This window comes from Rana temporaria, chromosome 5 (genome assembly GCF_905171775.1).
Source record: "Rana temporaria chromosome 5, aRanTem1.1, whole genome shotgun sequence".
NCBI lineage: Eukaryota > Metazoa > Chordata > Amphibia > Anura > Ranidae > Rana > Rana temporaria.
In genome coordinates, this window is record NC_053493.1 from 294,167,191 (window position 1) to 294,187,227 (window position 20,037).

At 44.2% G+C, this 20,037-nt stretch overlaps 1 non-coding gene across 1 annotated transcript; it reads left to right on the plus strand.

Moving 5' to 3' along the window:
* Window positions 1-13,082: 13,082 nt before the first annotated feature.
* On the plus strand, window positions 13,083-13,241 carry LOC120942159. Its single transcript, XR_005749939.1, has one exon. It is a non-coding gene; the product is annotated as a U1 spliceosomal RNA (small nuclear RNA).
* Window positions 13,242-20,037: the final 6,796 nt, after the last annotated feature.

Consider the following 20,037-nt stretch of genomic DNA (forward strand, 5'->3'; position numbering starts at 1 on the left):
CATACCAGACCATTATCTAAGCACGCAACCTGGCAGGCCGCAGGAAAAGAGGGGGGATGAGAGAGCGCCCCCCCCTGAACCATACCAGGCCACATGCCCTCAACATGGGGAGGATGTCCCCATGTTGATAGGGACAAGGGCTTCATCCCCACAACCCTTGCCCGGTGGTTGTGGAGGTATGTGGGCGGGGGGCTTATCGGAATCTGGAAGCTCCCTTTAACAAAGGGGAACTCCAGATCCCACCCCCCTATGTGAATTGGTAATTTAATTGAATTGTACCCCTACAATTTCACCAAAAAAAGTGTCAAATGTTAAAAACCACAGGAGACAGTTTTGGACAAGTCCTTATTTAAAAAGAATAGAAAAAAATAAAAAAAAGGTTCCAACGATGTAATCCTGTCTCGAGAAAAAAAAACTGCAGCTATGAACGTTACCCCCTCATAAGAGGCGCCCGGCCGAATGATGCTCTGCCGGTGTGACAGTTCTTTTATAGCTGAGGGCGGGGCCATCCGTCATGTGCATGGGTGACCCCAATCCCTCTCTGATGCAAGGAAAAAGCCGAGGGTTACCCAATGAAATGTATGGGTGACCTCGCCCCCTCTGGCACAACGCAGGTTTTTCCGTGACACGCCAGAGGGGGTGGGGTCACCCGTACACATCAATGGAAAACCAAGGGCTTTCTCCTTGCATCAGAGAGGGGGAAGGGTCATCTGCGCACGTGATGGATGGCCCCTCCCTCAGCTATTAAGGAACTGTCACACCAAGAGAGAGTCATTAGGCCGGACGCCTCCTATGAGGGGGTATCGTTCATAGTGGCGTTTTTTTTCCCGGATCGCTCGAGACAGGATTACATCGTTGGAACCTTTTTTTTTCTTTTTAATAAAGGACTTGTCCCAAACTGTCTCCTGTGGTTTTTAACATTTTGACACTTTTTTTTTGGTGAAATGGTAGGGGTACAATGTACCCCGTTACCAATTCACATAGGGGGCGGCTGGGATCTGGAGTTCCCCTTTGTTAAAGGGGGCTTCCAGATTCTGATAAGCCCCCCGCCCACAGACCCCCACAACCACTGGGCAAGGGTTGTGGGGATGAGGCCCTTGTGCCCATCAACATAGGGACATCCTCCCCATGTTGAGGGCATGTGGCCTGCTACTGTCCAGAAGGGGGGGGCGTCTCCCCTTTTTTCCTGTGGCCTGCCAGGTTGCATGCTCGGATAAGGGTCTGGTATGGATTTTTGGGGGAACCCCACACCATTTTTAAAAAAATGGCGCAGGGTTCCCCTTAATATCCATACCAGACCTGAAGGGCCTGATATAGAATTTGGCGGGGACAACCACACTAAATTAAACTGAGGATCATAGGAAATATATTAGACAAATTTTCTGTGACATTTACACTTCTATTTTTATTTTACATGGACCCCTAAGTGTTTTTCAAAGTTTGCACCTCAGAATGTATCTAGTTAGCTACATACAAGGTATCACCTACACTTTTAGTTTTACTTTCCTACTACTACCTATTGCTAACATATTTTCTTGTGAACACCATTCACATTGTATTGCATCTCTCTCTACAATGCCAAGGAAGAACATGTAGATGCTGTCTGGAACTTAGTAGCAGAATGGGTTGATTTGCTAAAACAGTTTCTTTCTGCCTAACGCTCAGTGTCGGTATGAATGGAAATCTCAGATCTAAACACACAGGTTTATTCTAGCACTAATCAGTCAGTCAGTCAGTCAGTCAGTGTCAGAGGTGGAGTAGGGTGCTTCGGACCTTCCGCTTACGAGCCTGCTCCCACCCAGACCTGGCAGTCAGAAACTAGGCAGACTAGGCAGACTTCCATTACCTGTGCTGCACAAGAAACAGCTCCTAGGAACCAGGAATCCAGCTCTCTCCTCTCCTCGTGGACTCCTTCTTTCTCCGCAGGTAAGACCCTGTCTCTCAGGGCCTACCATCCTGGGGAACCACTGACGGCCGACCTTCTCAGGGCAGCCGTCACACAGACCCCACACTGCGGCTCTCTATTTTCGTCTTTTGCTCGGCATCCTCACTCGCACGGCCACCCACGATTGTGGTGGCCCCCAGACACCCCCCCTGGGTGTATTTTCGGCGCTTTTTGGCGTTTTTACACGCCCGCGCCAGCCTGCTACTTTTCGCGGCCGCCGCGCCTCAGGAAAGTCCGCGGCTTCAGCCGCGGCCTACCGGCGCTCCGACCGTTTCTCCCTGCACCTACCACCAACAGTGCAGTTTTCTTTGTTTATCGCCCCTGCACCCCTAGAGGTCCCCTCCACCCCCCTATTAGCAACCAGATCGGTGGAATCATTTTCTTACCTACCTGATTGCCCCCCCAGCCTGGGTCCTGTGTCTTCGCCTGGCGGCCATCTTGGTGCACCCCAGCAACAGTGACACCCAGCATCCCCCCCCCTTTTCCCCTCATTAAGTCATCAATCTTTGATCCAGGGCTTGAGCCGATCGCCTTTAGGGATCAGGAAGGAATTTTTTTCCCTGCCGCAGCACATTGGCCAGCTTGCCCAGGGTTTTTTTGCCTTCCTCTGGACCAAGGATTGCTGAGAGCGAGGATTCTCCGAATCCTCTCTCACCAAACACCCGCACCCCCCCGCACGGTGACTGGCAACAATGGTTAAATTGCGATACTCTGCGGAAACCATTTGGGGTCTGAGACAATTCGCAACAATATTACCTGCCGTCACCACAAAAGCCTTAAAATCAAATCAACTTTTGAGAATCGATCGACGATCGATCATCAAAAATTTCAACCATTCAACACAGCTCAAGCACATATCATGTGCGTTGCTTAACACTAGATCGGCAGTTAAACACCGCTCAGAAATCCATGATTTCTTACTACAAAACGATCTAGACTGCCTCTTTATTACAGAAAGTTGGCTGTCAGACGACTGCAACACCATTCTCGGAGAATTGGTGCCAGAAAATTATCGCATCCTAACGGAAAATAGAATAGGGCAAAGAGGAGGAGGCCTGGCGGTGATTCATAAGTCGCATATTGCAATCACTAAACCGGTCCTTCAAAATCCTCTACCTTTTATGGAAACCCTTACGCTTCAACTTCAATCTCACTCTCAGGAGACCGTTCACATTCTCCTCTGCTATAGGCCCCCTGGGCCCAAATCGCAGTTGATTTCAGCATTAACGGAGTTCATTTCCACTTACTCCCTTAACAGCAATCATCTTTTGCTGCTCGGGGATTTCAATTTGTGGGCCAACTCCTCACAGGATCCCATCGCGGAGGCCTGCATCGACCACCTGGAAGGATTAGGACTTCAGCAACTTATATGCGGACCCACGCATGCCTCAGGTCACACACTCGACCTAATTTTCAGACAAAATCTGAAAATAAACATTTTGGGAAATGAACCTTTGCCATGGACAGACCACCATGCAATTAGCTTCATAATTCCCAGAACTCCACTAGTCATGAAAGTACCCAAGCCGGTGACAATACACTGGGCTAGATCTCAGAAGAAGCTCCACTCGGAACTCTTCAGATCTACCCTGGGAAACCGAATTGGGGCTATTCCTCCTCAGCTAGCAGCCTCAGATACTTTGGATGCCATAAATGCAGCTCTGCTACAGTCAGCCGACTTAGCAGCACCAAAGCGCAAACTCCGCAGCCGGGCAAAAAAGTCCAGCTGGTTCAATAACCAGCTGTCGCTATTGAAGCAAGAGCGCAGAAGGGCGGAAGCCGCCTGGAAAAGAAGTCCTTCAGAAGACCGCCTCAACTTCTACAAAGCAGTAACAACACGATATCACAAGGAAATTTTCAAAGCCAAAAAACTTCACTTTTCTATGGTAATTAACAGCGCAATGAATCGCCCACGCGAACTCTTCAGGATGGTCACCCAGACCATGAATCCGGGATGTCTTGAAGTCCCCACTTCAGACACCCAAGAGTTCTGCAATGAACTATCGGATTTCTTCATCAACAAAATTGAAAAAATTCGGGTAAGTATTCGGCAAAACAATACTCCACTCAGCCCCCTCTTCAATCAAAACACAGACGGAACGCCTCTACAATCAACTAAGTTCACTTTGGAACCCATCTCCATCGATACCACAAAAAAATTCATTGGTGCGCTGCGCAACAGCACAGCACCCAATGACATCATTCCCACCAAGCTACTGAAGGAATGTGCCGACATCCTGGCGCCTCCGATCACGCAGCTTATAAATCAGTCATTTAAGGAAGGCATAGTGCCTTCCCTGCTGAAAGAGGGCACAATCCTGCCGATCTTGAAAAAACCTAATTTGGATCCTATGGACCCAACTCACCGCCGTCCCATAACAGGTCTAAATGCTCTGTCCAAGATAATGGAGAAAGTGGTGGTAAATCAGCTGCAACAGCATCTGGACACCCACAACCTACTCGATCCATTTCAATCCGGGTTCCGTCCCGGACACGGTACAGAAACGGCCTTACTGAAAATATGGGACGATGCGCTCGAGGCCGCAGACGAAGGAGAATCGTGTCTCCTGGTTCTGCTGGACCTAAGCGCAGCTTTTGACACAGTAGACCATAAATTGCTACTGAGACGACTAACAGAAGTCGCCGGAGTCTCAGAAGATGCCTTACCATGGTTCTCCTCTTTTCTCGGAAACCGATCACAAACAGTGAAACTGGGATCCTTCACGTCAGAAAAACGCACGGTGCCATGTGGGGTCCCCCAAGGATCCCCCCTATCACCGGTGCTGTTTAATATCTATCTTCGTCCTCTCTTTGATATTATCGGTAGCCAAGAACTACTCTATCACTCTTATGCAGACGACACGCAGTTGTATTTTCGCATCTGCCATAAAAAGGATCATCATCTCAGATTAGAGAAATGTCTCTCTTCAATAGAAAACTGGATGACTAAGAGTTATCTCAAACTCAATAGCGCTAAAACAGAACTCTTTATCTTCGATGCCAGTCGGAAGAAACAACCGACAACAAACTGGACACCATCTCCCATCCTGGGACAAATCATCTCCCCTAGCTCCAAAGTCAAAAGTCTGGGAGTCACGTTTGACACCTTCATGACAATGGACGCTCAAATAGGGTCAGTAGTCAGCGGGGCGCACCATTTGATGCGCCTACTACGCAGACTGATTCCATTTATCCCCAAAGAAGACGTAGCAGTCGTGGTGGGAACAATCGTGAATTCCAGACTGGACTATGCAAATGCCCTTTACCTCGGGCTACCCAAGTACCAAATCGCTCGTCTTCAAGTCGTACAGAATACGGCCGCTAGACTGGTGACTGGGAAAAAATCTTGGGAATCAATCTCACCTTCACTGAGATCCCTTCACTGGTTGCCAGTGAAAGACAGAATTGCATTTAAAGCACTCTGCCTGACACATAAGTGCATCCATGGGAAGGCTCCTAGATATCTATGCGACAAGATCAAACCGCACAATTGCAACCGCATTCTGCGATCCACCGACCAAAATCTGGTCAAGGTTCCTAAAACCAAATACAAGTCCAAAGGAGAAAGAAGGTTTGCTTTCCAGGGCCCCAGGCTTTGGAATGCTTTACCAACCAGCATTCGGTTGGAGCAAAACCACCTGTCCTTCAGAAGGCAGATCAAAACCCTGCTTTTCTGAAAGGCATGAGACACAAACAACAAGCGCCCAGAGGCGATTCAGTTCGCATGTGCCGCGCTATATAAATTTTTCATTCATTCATTCATTCAGAGAGTGCAAAGCTTAATTGTTCAGTTAAGCTTTGACAAAAAATCCTGGAAGCTAATTGGTTTCTATGCAGAACTGCACCAGATTTTACACTCTTCAGTTTTAGTAAATCAACTCCAATGTGTTTTATAAAAAAAAGGATGTTACATTTATGGCTCACTCATTAAATTTTTTTTTTTACTGCCATCTACTTGCATAGGGACACAGGAAATTATTTTGCTAAAATGTGATTTCTAAACAGTTCAAGGTTTAAAATGTTAGCGCTATGTGCTAAAAACCTTCAACAAAGTTTGAAGCTTCCTCTGCCTCAGTTCCTGGCAATTACCAGCTGTCAAAGAATTGTAATACAGCAGCGACAGCTGTTAGAATGTAGCCACTCCTGTGCAAAATGATACTGGCAGATAGAATACAAGTATCAATGAGTAAATATAATGTAACAATGTATTGTTTTACTGTATTTACTATTTCACTCATATGTTGATTAACGACTTGCAGCCCACTCACAGCACATTTACTGTGAGTGGACGTACATGTACATTGCCTCTTGCTTCCATTTTTTTTGGGTGCGTACACATGCGCCCCCTGCTGACCTGTGCTGTGATCGGACACAGCACAAGTTTGTTAGCAGGTTTCAGCCAATGATTTTGTGTGAAATCTGCTGATCGATTGTGTCCAATCAGAGCAGAGAATTCTGTGTTTACAAACACACTGAACTCTGTGTACACAGAACATCGATCTGGCTGTTTCTTCTCCCTGAATAAGCAGTGAGTAAAAGCAGCACACATTACACTTTTTAGGCACACAGCCCCTTGATGTTACCCCTTCCCAGCCAGTGTCATTAGTACAATGTACAGTATTATGTCTGATTACTGTGTTAGTGTCACGGACAACATCAGTGTCAGTTAATTTCCCTCCCAGACAGTGCCTGTTAGTGGCAGATTGGCCGCCACACTGATACAGTCACACTATGAGTCACTGATTACCGCCATTGCATTGCATAATTCTTAGATTGCCTTCTCCCTTAGCTTTATATCTGTTATTTTACTTTTAATATTTTTTTTTTTCATTTCAGTTCTTTGTGTTTGTTATTTTTTTTTTAGGATTGCATTAGGTTAAAAAGTCCCTGTACTTGTATCACCCCCTCACCCCCCTGTATACTTACCTGAGCCCAAACTCGATCCAGCGCTGTGCTCGTCTGCAGCGGCTCTCTCCTCTCGCTCTGCTCACAGGTTGCAGCAGCAGGAGCCATTGGCTTCTACTGCTGTCAATCAAGTTCTCTGAGCAGAAAGCAGGGGGTGGGGCTGAGCCTCACTGTGTGTGTCAATAGCCACACACAGCTTGGCTTGGGAGCGAGCCTGCAGGTGTCCCCCATAGGAAGTGCTTTCTATGATAGTGAACTGAGAAGAGGAGGAGCCTAGAGTTCCAGTTGGAAACCCCAAAAACTGGAGGTTTGGCATCACTCTGTGCACTACCACTGCACAGAGCAGGTAAGTATAACACTATTTTAATTTAAGAAAAATGGTTAAAATTGAAAATGTATGGGAGTGTATATACCTGGATATAAAACTGGGTACAGGAATGTGTCCAGAGAGTAATGATAAATAGCATATCTTGTGAATGGTCTTGTAAGGCTCTGTGCTGGGACCAATTCTGTTGACTTTGTTCATAAATTATATAAATATTGCTATAAATATTTTCATCTCTATGTCTGCTGACCATACAAAGCAAAGTAGGATATAACTTTTCAGCAGTATATAGAAACAGGAAGACCTCAATAAAATATATTCCTAAATATATGTATTACTTTTGTAGCACCCTGGGGTTTAGTCAATGAGCTCCTCACAAATCTACTTGCCAAGAGTAGTCATCTTGGTCGATTAATAGGGATCTATTGATTTCTCCCTAAGTTTGTCCTTGTTGAACTTTTCTCTAGGTGGCCGGGAACTTGGTGGTACTAGATATTAGGAGAGCAACCCAAGGTCAGGTTATGGGTATCTGAGGTTTCTCAGCCAATGGGCAGGGATTTTCTTGAATACCTTGGCCTGCTGGGAGAACCTATATATTCGGGAGAGGTCAGGTGATCTGTGTTCTGTGCCACCCGGACTGCTGTTTGGGTGGACGTGTGTCTTCTGCCCTGGGCTGCTAGGTTGGAGGTTGGAGATTGGTCCTGCTAGGTTGGAGATTGGTCCTATCCCAGGGGCATCTAGCTGCCAGGCTGTGTGAGGGCCTATCCAGAAGTAAGAGGGCTGCGCAAGGTTGGGTCCATTAAGATGCATGGAGAGCATTTTATGAGCGTTTTAATAGCGATATTTTTAACGCTAAAACGCTGTAAAAATGCTTCAGTGTGAAAGGGGTCTTAGTTCTGTTTCGACATGCCCCCTATGTCCATGGCAGTAGAAGGCATCTTTAACAACATTTTTAGACATGAGACTTCAACGTAAGATCTATTTTGTTTATCTTTATTCTCTAAAAAATGGGAAAAGCCTTTTGTACTGTGCCTGAAACAACTCACTAAATGCACCAATGAACCCATACCTATTTTTACTCAGTTATGATTTTCATCCCTGTCCTTCTTTTAACATTACTATTGACTCTAGGATGTAGACAACATTCAATTTGATGTATTATGCTTTTAACAATTTACCTGTACTGTAAATGGGCTTAGCTAAATGTATTCTTCTTAATAGTGCAAACCATTTTTTACACGTGTTACTTTTTCTTTGTACTGTTTCTACTTATCTGTCTCCTTAATTTGGGCTCACTCTGTTTTTGGGAGACCCTCTATGCAATGAAAATTGCTGTCTAGAGTCAGCATGTTATTATTGCTGACAAGTTCACTCTGTTAGGATTTTTCTGTCACATTTATTCAGTCACTGAAAACTGGCAGGATGTTTCTGCAGAGTATTCAGTTCATTTGCTTATCAAAGTATGTACTACTGTGAATCATTTTCATTGTACGAAATAAATTGGCATCCTATTGCAGTGTGTTTGTGCTATGCTTACTTTATCATGAGAGCCTGTTTTGATGATTAATGAATCTGGAAATTGTTTTCATGTAGGCAAATATGTAGTGTTTTTTAAACAGTCTTAAAAATTGTTTTCTAACATAAACATACAGGGGCTAAGAACAAGATAGATGTTACTCACTTCCAGATAGAAGTATAGGCAGAATAATTGATAAAATATTTAAAAAAACACCTTAACTATCTCATTTTTAAATTTTGTTATATGACGATGCAATTACTGTATATAAGCATTTTAATGTTAATGTAACTTCCAAGATCATTTTCAATATTTTTAAATCTGCAACTTTATTTCAAATAATGAAGATAGGGATAGCGCCATGTTGAAAACTCCTCTAAAAAGGTCTTGAGTACCTAACACACATATTAAAGAATTAACCACTTCCTTACTGGGCACTTAAACCCCTTCCTGACCAGAGGACTTTTTGCGATTCGGCACTGCGTCGCTTTAACTGACAATTGCGCGGTCGTGCGACGTGGCTCCCAAACAAAATTGACGTCCTTTTTTTCCCACAAATAGAGCTTTCTTTTGGTGGTATTTGATCACCTCTGCGGTTTTTATTTTTTGCGCTATAAATAAAAATAGAGCGACAATTTTGAAAAAAAAATAAAAAATTTTACTTGTTGCTATAATAAATAGCTCAATTTTTTTTTACGTTTTTTTTTATCCTCAGTCTAGGCCGATACGTATTCTACATATTTTTAGTAAAAAAAAAAAATCGCAATAAGCAACTGGTTTGCGCAAAAGTTATAGCGCCTACAAAATAAGGGACAGAATATTTTTTTTTTTTTTACTAGAAATGGCGGCGATCTGCGATTTTTATTGGGACTGCGACGTTATGGCGGACACATCGGACACTTTTGACACATTTTTGGTGCCATTCACATTTATACTGCAATCAGTGCTATAAATATGCACTAATTACTGTAAAAATGTGACTGGCAGGGAAGGGGTTAATACTAGGGGGTGAGGAAGGGGTTAAATGTGTACCCTAATAGTAGTGTTCTAACTGTGGGGGAAGGGGGGTGACTGGGGGGGCTGACCGATCTGTGTCTCTATGTACAAGAGACACAGATCCGTCTCCTCTCTCCCCTGACAGCACCGCTGTCTGCGAGAGCCGGGAATGAGAGATGATCTCATATGTAAACATATGAGATCATCTCTCATTGGCCGCACAGATCGCCTAGGAAACGGCCGCTCCGATTGGCCGTTCACGGCGATCTGTGACTGGCTGTGTCCAAGGGACACGGCCAGCACAGCAGTTCCCCGCTGCGCGCTCGGGAGCGCGCGCGGGGAACGTGCAAAGGGGCGGCCGTAAAAAGACGGCCTGTTAGAGATTGGGAGCCGCGCTGCGGCCGTACAAAGTCGTACGGCCGTCAGCAAGTGGTAAACACTATCAGATCTAACAGATCTAAGTGCAGAAGGTGAATGGAAATAACAGAAAAGAAATATAAAATTGTACTCAAAATTTATATTTTTCTATGCTTGCTTCATAAGTTTCCAACCAGTCCTACCGGTACTAACCTGCCACACTCCTATTTGCGTTGATTAAGCTAAACCAAAAGTTACCATTGCACAGTTTTTCAATTTCAATTTCGTTTTAGTTATAGTCTTGATTAAAATGCCATTTTAGCTTTTAGTCATCTGAATTGTTTTCGTTTTAGTCGCATTTTAGTTGACTAAAATCTCCAGTACATTTTAGTCAACTAAAATCAAATGTGTTTAGTTAAATTGTAATGCATTTAAGCATTTCTCCAGAATTTCCAAACACATTATATACCCCTTAAGTAAAAATCTAATAACATGCTATTATTTATGGTATGCACTATGGACACAAATTGAGCTAAAAAAAAAAAAAAGTGTTAATTTTGATGTTAAATTTATTTTTAGTTTTTAAGGCCCGTACACACGATCAGATAATCCGACAACAATTGTCCGACGGACGTGTTTTGTCAGACAATCCGACCATCTGTATGCTCCATCAGACAATTGTTGTCAGAATTTCCTGACAACAAATGTTGGCTGTGCTTGCTCTGATATTGCCCAAAGGGTGGCGGTAACAAGCTGAAAAACCATGTGGTTTGGTGAATGTTGGTTGAAAATGTTCTGCCGTGTGTATACATACCAAGTTCACGGCCAACGCCCCTTCACACAAAAATCCACGGAAAAGTCAGATGGAAGTCCAATCGCGTGTATTAGTCATAGTCTTTTTAATAAAATGCCATTTTAGTTTAAGTCATATTTAAGCCATCTGAATTGTTTTACTTATAGTCAAATTGTTTTAATTATAGTCAACTAAAATAGTGTTAATTTCATCACCAACATTATTTTCATTATATACTGTAAATGAACACTGCTCTGATGTAGACATAATATGAGTAATATTAGAAATTGACCTCTCCATCCTCCCACACTCATGGCTCCCCCATGTTTACATGTTTAACCCCAACTCAGCCTCCTGCAGTTGATTCCTTTCCACTTTTGACTTTTTCCTTCGAGTAAACTCAATGCTAACAGCCCGTGAACTGTCCCTGAGACCTAACCCTCCTACTTAAATACATCACAATCTTCATGTTAAGGCTCAAGTTACTTACTTAAGGTACTAGGCATACTAATTATCTGGTTTTATTAGATCCCTGTTTAAAAGGAATACCATATATACTCAAGTATAAGCCGAGTTTTTCAGCACATTTCTTTGTGCTGAAAATGCCCCCCTCGGCTTATACTCGGGTGTGTGCCTGCATACCTAATGAGAGCCGTGTCATGCATACAGTCAGACGGTGGCCATCCATCCAGTGTTCAAAAGCCGTGCCTCCTCTTCGTTCCCGTCTGTGATAGGGGAACACTCAGTTTCCCAGCAGTGAGTTAGTGCTCAGTGTTCCGCCTATCACAGACATCCTCTCACAGGGATGGACTGGCCATTGGGACTACAGGGAGTTTCCCGGTGGGCCGATGGCTCAGTGGGCCGGCTTAAGTGACAGCGGACCAGCGCGCTCCTCTGTCTCACCCTTCCCGCAGCGCTCACCTCCTCTCCCTCCCCGCATCGCTCACCTGGGGGGGACAAAGAAGCAGGGGAGGACCAGAGGAGCAGGGGGGATGACAGGGGAGCATGTGGGAGGGGACAGATAGCTGACTCAACATCTATGGCCTGGGAGTTTCTCACTTCTGCCTAATATTGTCCCATAAGGGGGGGGCACCAAACTGATTCTTTGTCCCGGGTGAAATAATGTCTAGCTTCCCCACTGGTACTGCCTATAAGAGTACCAGTACCAGCCGCTCTACTCTAATAAGGTAGAACGGCTAGTGAAGGGGGAGAGGGGGCTTGGTTGGCCCGGGGGGGGGAGCGAGAGTTGTCCAGCCGCCATCGGAGAGACCTGTCAAAGTGGGCCAGTCTGGATGAAGTCCAGGGCCATATTTTTGTCCCAGTCCAGCCCTGTCCTCTCATCCTCATCCGTGGGATGTTTGTAATGGGCACAGTGATGTTTGTAATGGCACAGCGAGGCTTGAAATGGCACAGTGATGTTTGCAATGGGTACAGTGATGTTTGTAATGGGCACAGTGAGGTTTGCAATGGCACAGTGAGGCTTGCGATGGGCCCAGTGAAGCTGAAAATGGGCTTCTTATCCACTTACAGTAGCTGCTGCATTTCTCACCCTAGACTTATACTCAAGTCAATAAGTTTTCCCATTTTTTTGTAGTAAAATTGGGTACCTCGGCTTATACTCGGGTCGGCTTATACTCAAGTATATATGGTACCTTAATTTGCCCCTTGACAAGTTTTAAATGTCTGTACATTTCTTTGGGAAAGGTCCCATGGGCAGTTTCCGATTTATATGTACTAGTGAGAGAAATGGCCTGAACAAAATAAGTAATCGTTTGAATTGGCCTGGCAACAGGATGTTCTCTGAGAAAACTTGGTCCAAGGCTTATTATTTGACACATTCATTTTCTTTGTCAAGCTATTATTAGGAGAAAAAATATCAAATTATCTCTAGGTGGTATAGATGCCGTCTATCCTGCAGTGATTGTTCCTGTCATCCTCTGTTGTTTGCTAGAGGTCCCACCAGCACCATAAGAGCTACCTTCAGATTTGGTGGCACTGTGCAAGGATTCAGACAATCTGGCAGAACATCTTCCATGTTTAAAATTAAATGCAGTCAACAGATAAGGCTTGTACACCTGAAGCAGTACTGCATTAAAATATATATATATATCCAGACACTTCCTGGTGTCAGCACATTCCACCATCACTGGCTTCATAGGCTATTGTAATGTGAATCATCTGATACATACAGAGATACTGGTAGCAGGGGATTTTAATAGGAAGAGTTCCCATCTTCATACAGAACATACTTACCTGGCAGGGGAGACACCATGATCATGAAGGTGGTTCTCCCAGGGCGAGGCACGGCTATTGCACACTCTAGGCCGTGCTGATCGTGGTTGTCTTCCCTGCCGCTTCTCGGCCTTTTGGCTGGGACTGGGTGTGGTATCTGTCCTTATCAGTTGTCAGCGGAGCGCTGAAGCACCTCCTACATGGGGAGGGTGGATGCAATCCAATGACGTCATTGCACCTGGAAGGATGGTTTCAGCAGGGACTACGCTGTGCTGCCCGACAGAATACTGGGGGCCGGCCCATGGTTGAGTCTGAGCCATCTGGAAGGGTGCTCCTGGTGAGGATGGGTGCTGCGCTTGGTCTTGGTCTTTTTGCCGAGTTCTAGTCTGGCCTTCTGGCTGGCTGGTGTAAGTGCTATCTCTGTCAGCGATCCGGTTGGAGGAGCTGGTAATGCCTTGTGGTATGACGGGGTAGAGCCATGCAAATCCGCTGGGTTGACGGAGGGTCTGGAGGGGCTAGTATTGGTGGAGGCTGTTACCTGAGCGGCAGTTCTCCCCAAGAAAACCTTGAAGGGCTCTCTAGCTGGCAGGGTTGGAGGGCTGCACTGGCCAGTCGGGGGTCGGATATGGAACGAAAAGCCTATGGTGCATGTGCCCCTGGAGTGGCAGTCCAGGGGTATCTGAAGATCACTGTGTGTGAGGGACACATTGATTTAAGATACCACGGTCACTGCACCAGATAAACGTTTTTTTTTTAGCACCTGCCTCCTGGGCCGGGCCTGTTGGCTAGGACCGGAGGAATTTTTTATTCCTGGCCGGAGGGCCTGGTCATTGTTTCACCACAATGGCCACTTCTTTCACTCTCCTCTCCACTATCCCTTCCCCCACGTTATTTTATTTAAGCCTGTGTTTGTCACTTTTTTGTCTTTTTTTTGTTGTGCACGTTTTGTGACACTGTGTGATTAGTAGGGTGCGGGTCCTCGGGCCAGCCCTGAACGTCTTGGGAGTGGGTGGACATGGCCTTCTGGCTTAGTTCGCCTGCTCTCATGGGGTCTCCCTTCAGGGGAGCCCCACCTAGTACTGGGAGGGTTCTGTTTCGGCAGTCCCTCCGAGGAAGTTGGGTCCGTGTCGGCTTCGGTTGCTCGGACCACAGTACCTCAGTCCCTGTCTGGAGCCTAACGCCCCGGGGGATCAGGGTTTGGGTCCCTCTTCACAGGAGGACCACTTGACGTTGCACCCGTCTGCACGTTTTTGTGAACACTCTTTATGTGTGTGCACATTTTTTCTGCACCGGGTGGAGTTTTTGGGTGTGTTCACACGCCATAGGCTTTTCAAAAAAAATCTTCATACAGGACATGTTGGTCCTTGTTCCAAACTTCAGAAGCCTCCCAATGCCTCCTTACTTCTTAATGTCACATTCTCTCCAAAATACCACATTACTATATACTGTATTGGTTCTGTAGACTTTTTCAGCAAATCATGATGATTCTTGTCAAAGTCTCCACTCCACCTCTTTTCTCATTCACTTTTTACCCTTCCCTCTACTATCCAACTGTTCTTTACCTGGTTACTGTAATGAGTACAAAAAACACATGTATATTTCATTTGTTTAAACTGATTTGCATGTGCCCTTAGCCGTACAGTTCTGTATGCTTACTCTTTCAGGATCCTTTTGACTTAGACTCCTTTTACATTCTTTCATGTTTCTCCCAGTCTATGTAGGATGTATTCATTATGTTCATAAACGCAAATGCCAAATAAATATATTTAGATATTAATAATAACTGTTCTTTTCATACAACATAAAGCAGTGCTAAAAATGAAAACCAGAGGAAAGGGGTATGACAGTGATAGGATGTGCAGAGAAAGGGGTTAACTACCTTTAATGTTGTAAGCAGTGAGTGTTCCTAGATTGTTTTAGAGACATCATGAGGTATGTTACTAATTGGTGGAAGAGTCAGGGAGATGACTGTCTCATATAGCTGAGTTTTCCTTTCTGATCAGGATTTTGAACATAGAGAAAAAACTGCTGACAGTATCATGCAGAGAAATATGTGGGAAAGGTAATGTCATACATTCTAGGAGGAGTACAACTGTGGAAGTCAATTATGAAGAAGAATCTGGGTGTTCTGGTAGATCAAGGACTTAGGGCCAGATTCAGGTACATTTACGTTGCGCAGCGGCGGCGTAACGTATCCCATTTACATTACACCGCCGCAGGTTTACAGCGTAAGTGCCTGATTCACAAAGCTCTTACCTGTAAACTTGCGGCGGTGTAATGTAAATCCGCCCGGCGCAAGCCCGCCTAATTCAAATGGGGCGGGCACCATTTAAATTAGGCGCGTTCCCGCGCCGAACGTTCTGCGCATGCTCCGTTAGGAAATTTCCCGATGTGCTTTGCGCGAAATTATGGAGCCCCGACGGTTTTTTTGAACGGCGACGTGCGTTACGTCGTTTCGTATTCCCGGACGTCTTAGGCAAAAAAAATAATAATTGAAATTCGACGCGGGAACGACGGCCATACTTTAACATGGCTGTTCTAAAGATAAGCCATGAAAAAGCAGGCCTAAGTTTGCGACGGGAAAAACCGACTAGCGACGACGTAAGAGATTGCGACGAACGCGCGTATCTTCGTGGATCGCCGTAACTAGTCATTTGCATATTCTACGCCAACCGTAATGGAATCGCCACCTAGCGGCTGGCCTAGAATTGCATCCTAAGATCCGATGGTGTAAGTCAATTACACCTGTCGGATCTTAGGGCTATCTATGCGTAACTGATTCTAAGAATCAGCCGCATAGTTACGACGGGCGGATCACAGAGATACGACGGCGTATCTCTTTTGTGAATCTGGCTCTTAATAACTAGGGATGAGCCTGATGTTCAAGTTGAACTTAAGTTTGACTTGAACACCGGGTGTATGCCCGTTTGGCGAATCCCGAACATTATAGGGCATTTCGAGCGAATTAGAGTGCTGCAGAATGCCCCATAATGCATTGCGATATTGCAGTGAATTGAAGTCTGATGATTGGCCAAAGCATGCACCTGCTAGGCCAATCACAGCGCGCTCTGCTGTTAGAGCCATGATTGGCAAAAAGTAGGGTGCCTTAGTGAATAATGGTTCAGGGGGCTAAGTCCACACCTCACACTATATAAGGGTGCTTACACGACAGCCGTAAATAATATTTATTAATTAAAAAGGTTAGCTAGAGGCAGGTTAGTTAGTGGCGTGCAGGCAGTTTAGTATATGTGTGTGTATATATATATATATATATATATATATATATATATATATATATATATATACTGTAGTCAGTGTAGTGTTTATATAATATTTAACAGCAGGGCCCATTGCTGTGCCCAACAACAGTAACTGTGAGGGGTTACAGTGTTGTGGTACCACCACCACCCAAGGCCCAATTTTTCTGCCCCTGTTTAACAGGGGCATGTAATTACAATTTTTGATATAATATTTAACAGCAGGGCCTGTTTTTGCACCCAAAAAATAAATAACTGTGAGGGGTTACAGTGTTCTGATGCCAACCAAAACCAAAGGCCCAATTATTCTGCTCCTGTTTAACAGGGGCATGTAATACAAAATTTTGATATAATATTTCACAGCAGGGCCCGTTCCTGCGCCCAACAAGAGTAACTGTGAAGCCCTGTACACACGAACGGTCCATCCGATGAAAACGTTTTGATGGACTGTTTTCATTGGTTAACCGATGAAGCTGACTGATGGACAGTCGTGCCAACACACCATCGGTTAAAAAAAAACGATCGTGTCAGAACGCGGTGACGAAAAAAACAAAGTTCAATGCTTCCAAGCATGCGTCAAATTCATTCTGAGCATGCATGGATTTTTAAACGATGGACATGCCTACAAACAATAGTTTTTTTTCTATCGGTTAGGTATCCATCGGTTAAATTTAAAACAACATTGATTTTTTTTAACCTATGGATAAATAACCGATGGGGCCCACACACGATCGGTTTGGTCCAATGAAAACGGTCCATCAGACCGTTCTCATCGGTTTGACCGATCGTGTTTACGCGGCATGAGGCGTTACAGTGTTCCAGCACCACCAACACCTCAGGCCCAATTTTTCTACAGAATATATAGGGCAGGCCGTGGGACCCCCACACCATTTTCCTAAAAATCAATGGTGCGGGGTTCCCCTTAATGTCCATACTAGACCTGTAGGGCCTGGTACGGATTTTGGGGGGGACATCCACGCCATTTTATTTTTACCGCAGGTTCCCCTTAATATTAATACCAGACCCAAAGGGCCTGGTAATGGACTAGGAGGGGGGGGGGGACTCACGCTGTTTTTTTTCTCAATGATTTTTAACTATATTGCCGGGATCTGACAATACATTACAGCCGTGAGCAGTTTTAAATATAAAAAAATATTTTAGAAATGTCATTTTGCTGTGGTACTGTTACAAACATAGGAAAGATGCGCTACTTTACAGACAGACTAAGGACACCCCAGACATGATATTTAAAGGAATATTACATTTTTATTGTTTCACTTTAAGCATTATTAAAATCACTGCTCCTCAAAAAGCGGCCGTTAAGACATTGCATTCAAACATGTCCCCTGGGGGAAAACCCGGGTCCCCAAACACTTTTTATGGCAATAACTTGCATATACAGTAGGCCTTTAAAATTAGCACTTTTGATTTTTTCACGTTCACAATCCCATAGACTTTAACGGTGTTCACACAATTTTTTTGCCTGTTTGCATGTTCTGCAAACTGAACCAGGGGGTGTTCGGCTCATCCCTAATCATGAGTTGTACAAGTACATTTTAGGCAATAAGAGCCTTAACATCTTCCATAATCACTCACACTGGAAAAGACTGTATAGAAGGAGTTAATATAAATGAAAAATCACTGAAATTCCATTTGGTTTCCATGCAAGCTCCAGGCTATCATCCTTATCTTTAGAATTCTCTTTTGCACGTCATAGGCTTGGTGAAATGTGCATATAAGCTCTAATGGTGGGGTCAAATACAACTATTCTCAAAATACTTAATAATTTCAGATCATTTATTTTCATACTTTCACATAGTGGCTATTTTTAATGAAGGATTTTTCATTTTAAATAACAATCAACCTACATGCACATCTTACAATGAGGTAAAACACAGGGTCAGTCAATGTCAGCTCATGTAGTGTATGACAAATTAAGAGAAAGGAAAAAGTAAAGAGATAGCACAGGCATGTCTGTGAGGAACAGCATGGGAACAAGGAATAGGTGTGTTACTGAGGAGAAGAAGCAGGTTATACATAATATATTTCTCAGAAAGACAGAAAATGCATAGCAAATGATGGATACAGGTAAGAAAAATACATTTAAAGAATCAGTGATAAACAATGCAGTCAGTAAAGATAAATGACAGTACAGAAAGTGAATTAATTCATAGTGACTCTCCGCCATTCTATAAATACTGAATCTGTAGAGATTAGATCAATAGCATAAGAATATACAAATCTAATAATATTAAAAAATATAAGGACATATCTCTGTTTAAATGCAATTGTAATAAATATAGGACCAGCGATGTATGATAAGTGACAATCTAACTAGAACTGTAGAAACCGTGAAATTCAATTTCAGATTTCTTTAGTTTGTAAAGACAGAGGTAGTTAGATACCCCCGTTGGGTAATTCTGAAAGTGTTCTTAAACGTTTTTTTTAGTAATAGTATGCCCTTCTGCCTTTATTTTAGTCTCATATAGATAATTCAGACTGCATGAGAAAGAGACAGCACTGTAAGCCAGCCAGGCTTTATTGCATTGCAAAGTACACCAGGAGCTGGCTGATAAGCTGGGAGAGCAGTAGGTGACCTCGTCAGTGTTCTGCTGTTCACTATCTAATAATGGGCTGGGTAGGGTGAGGTGAGGGCAGGAGGTATTTGCCCTTGATCAGCTGTCTTGTTTTGACTACAGTAGAAAAAGGTCAGGTCAAATTCTGTCTGTACGCGATGTCCAGGATGTCTGGATTAGGAAACCGAATAAACAAAATTACAATTTCTTTGTTATCCAGAACAATTTACATATATATCACCTTGGACTGTATTCCATTGGTTTACAATACAAGGGAAATAGAAGCAGCATCCCAGGGTGGAGAGAATACATAATGTATACGGCATAGCCTATTGCTGTACATTGGAACGCATAGACATATAACCATATATTGAGATTTTCCTAGCTTGTGACGGAAAATATTAGTTATATGAAGACAGGAGGCGAGTATCTTATGCATTATCTCTCTTTACTAATGCTCATAGCAGAAAATACAGTAAAACATTTAATGTAACTGAAAAACTGAAAGAACTACAACTCCCAGCAGTCCCTGGGCCAACGTAGCCCCTCCCAGACCGTAGCCTGTATATAAGGGACTGCCTGTGGTAAAATAGTCCTCTTTCTTCATGCGAAGTAGTATCACCAGGAACAGGAACTCCACCCAGACATCTCCGCTGTCGCCGGGAACTCCTCGGCCGGTACTCGACTTCTGAATCTGGAGGGAACGAAAAGGAACATGGCCAAACACGGACCAACCTCATCCCAACGGGGACTGTAGGAACCCCAAACATCCGTAGTCGAACGATCAGCCGCCTTTAGGACCACGATCGTAGCGTTCAATATCCTGAAAGAAAACAAGAATCGTAACAGGGTTGGGAAGGGAGGGAAGATACTCGCCTCCTGTATTCATATAACTAATATTTTCCGTCACAAGCTAGGAAAATCTCAATTTATATATCAGACAGGAGGCTCATATCTTATGCAAGTTCAAAGCTAACAAAAGCAGTGCTAACATTATACACAAACGCAGATAACATCACAAAACTGACATGGACACGTGGTCATCCGGTCTGAAGTAAAAATGGCGAAAGGTGGTCTCAGAAGACCAATCAGCCGCCAGTAGTAAGTCAGAAAGGGAGCCTCCAGAGGAGACGAT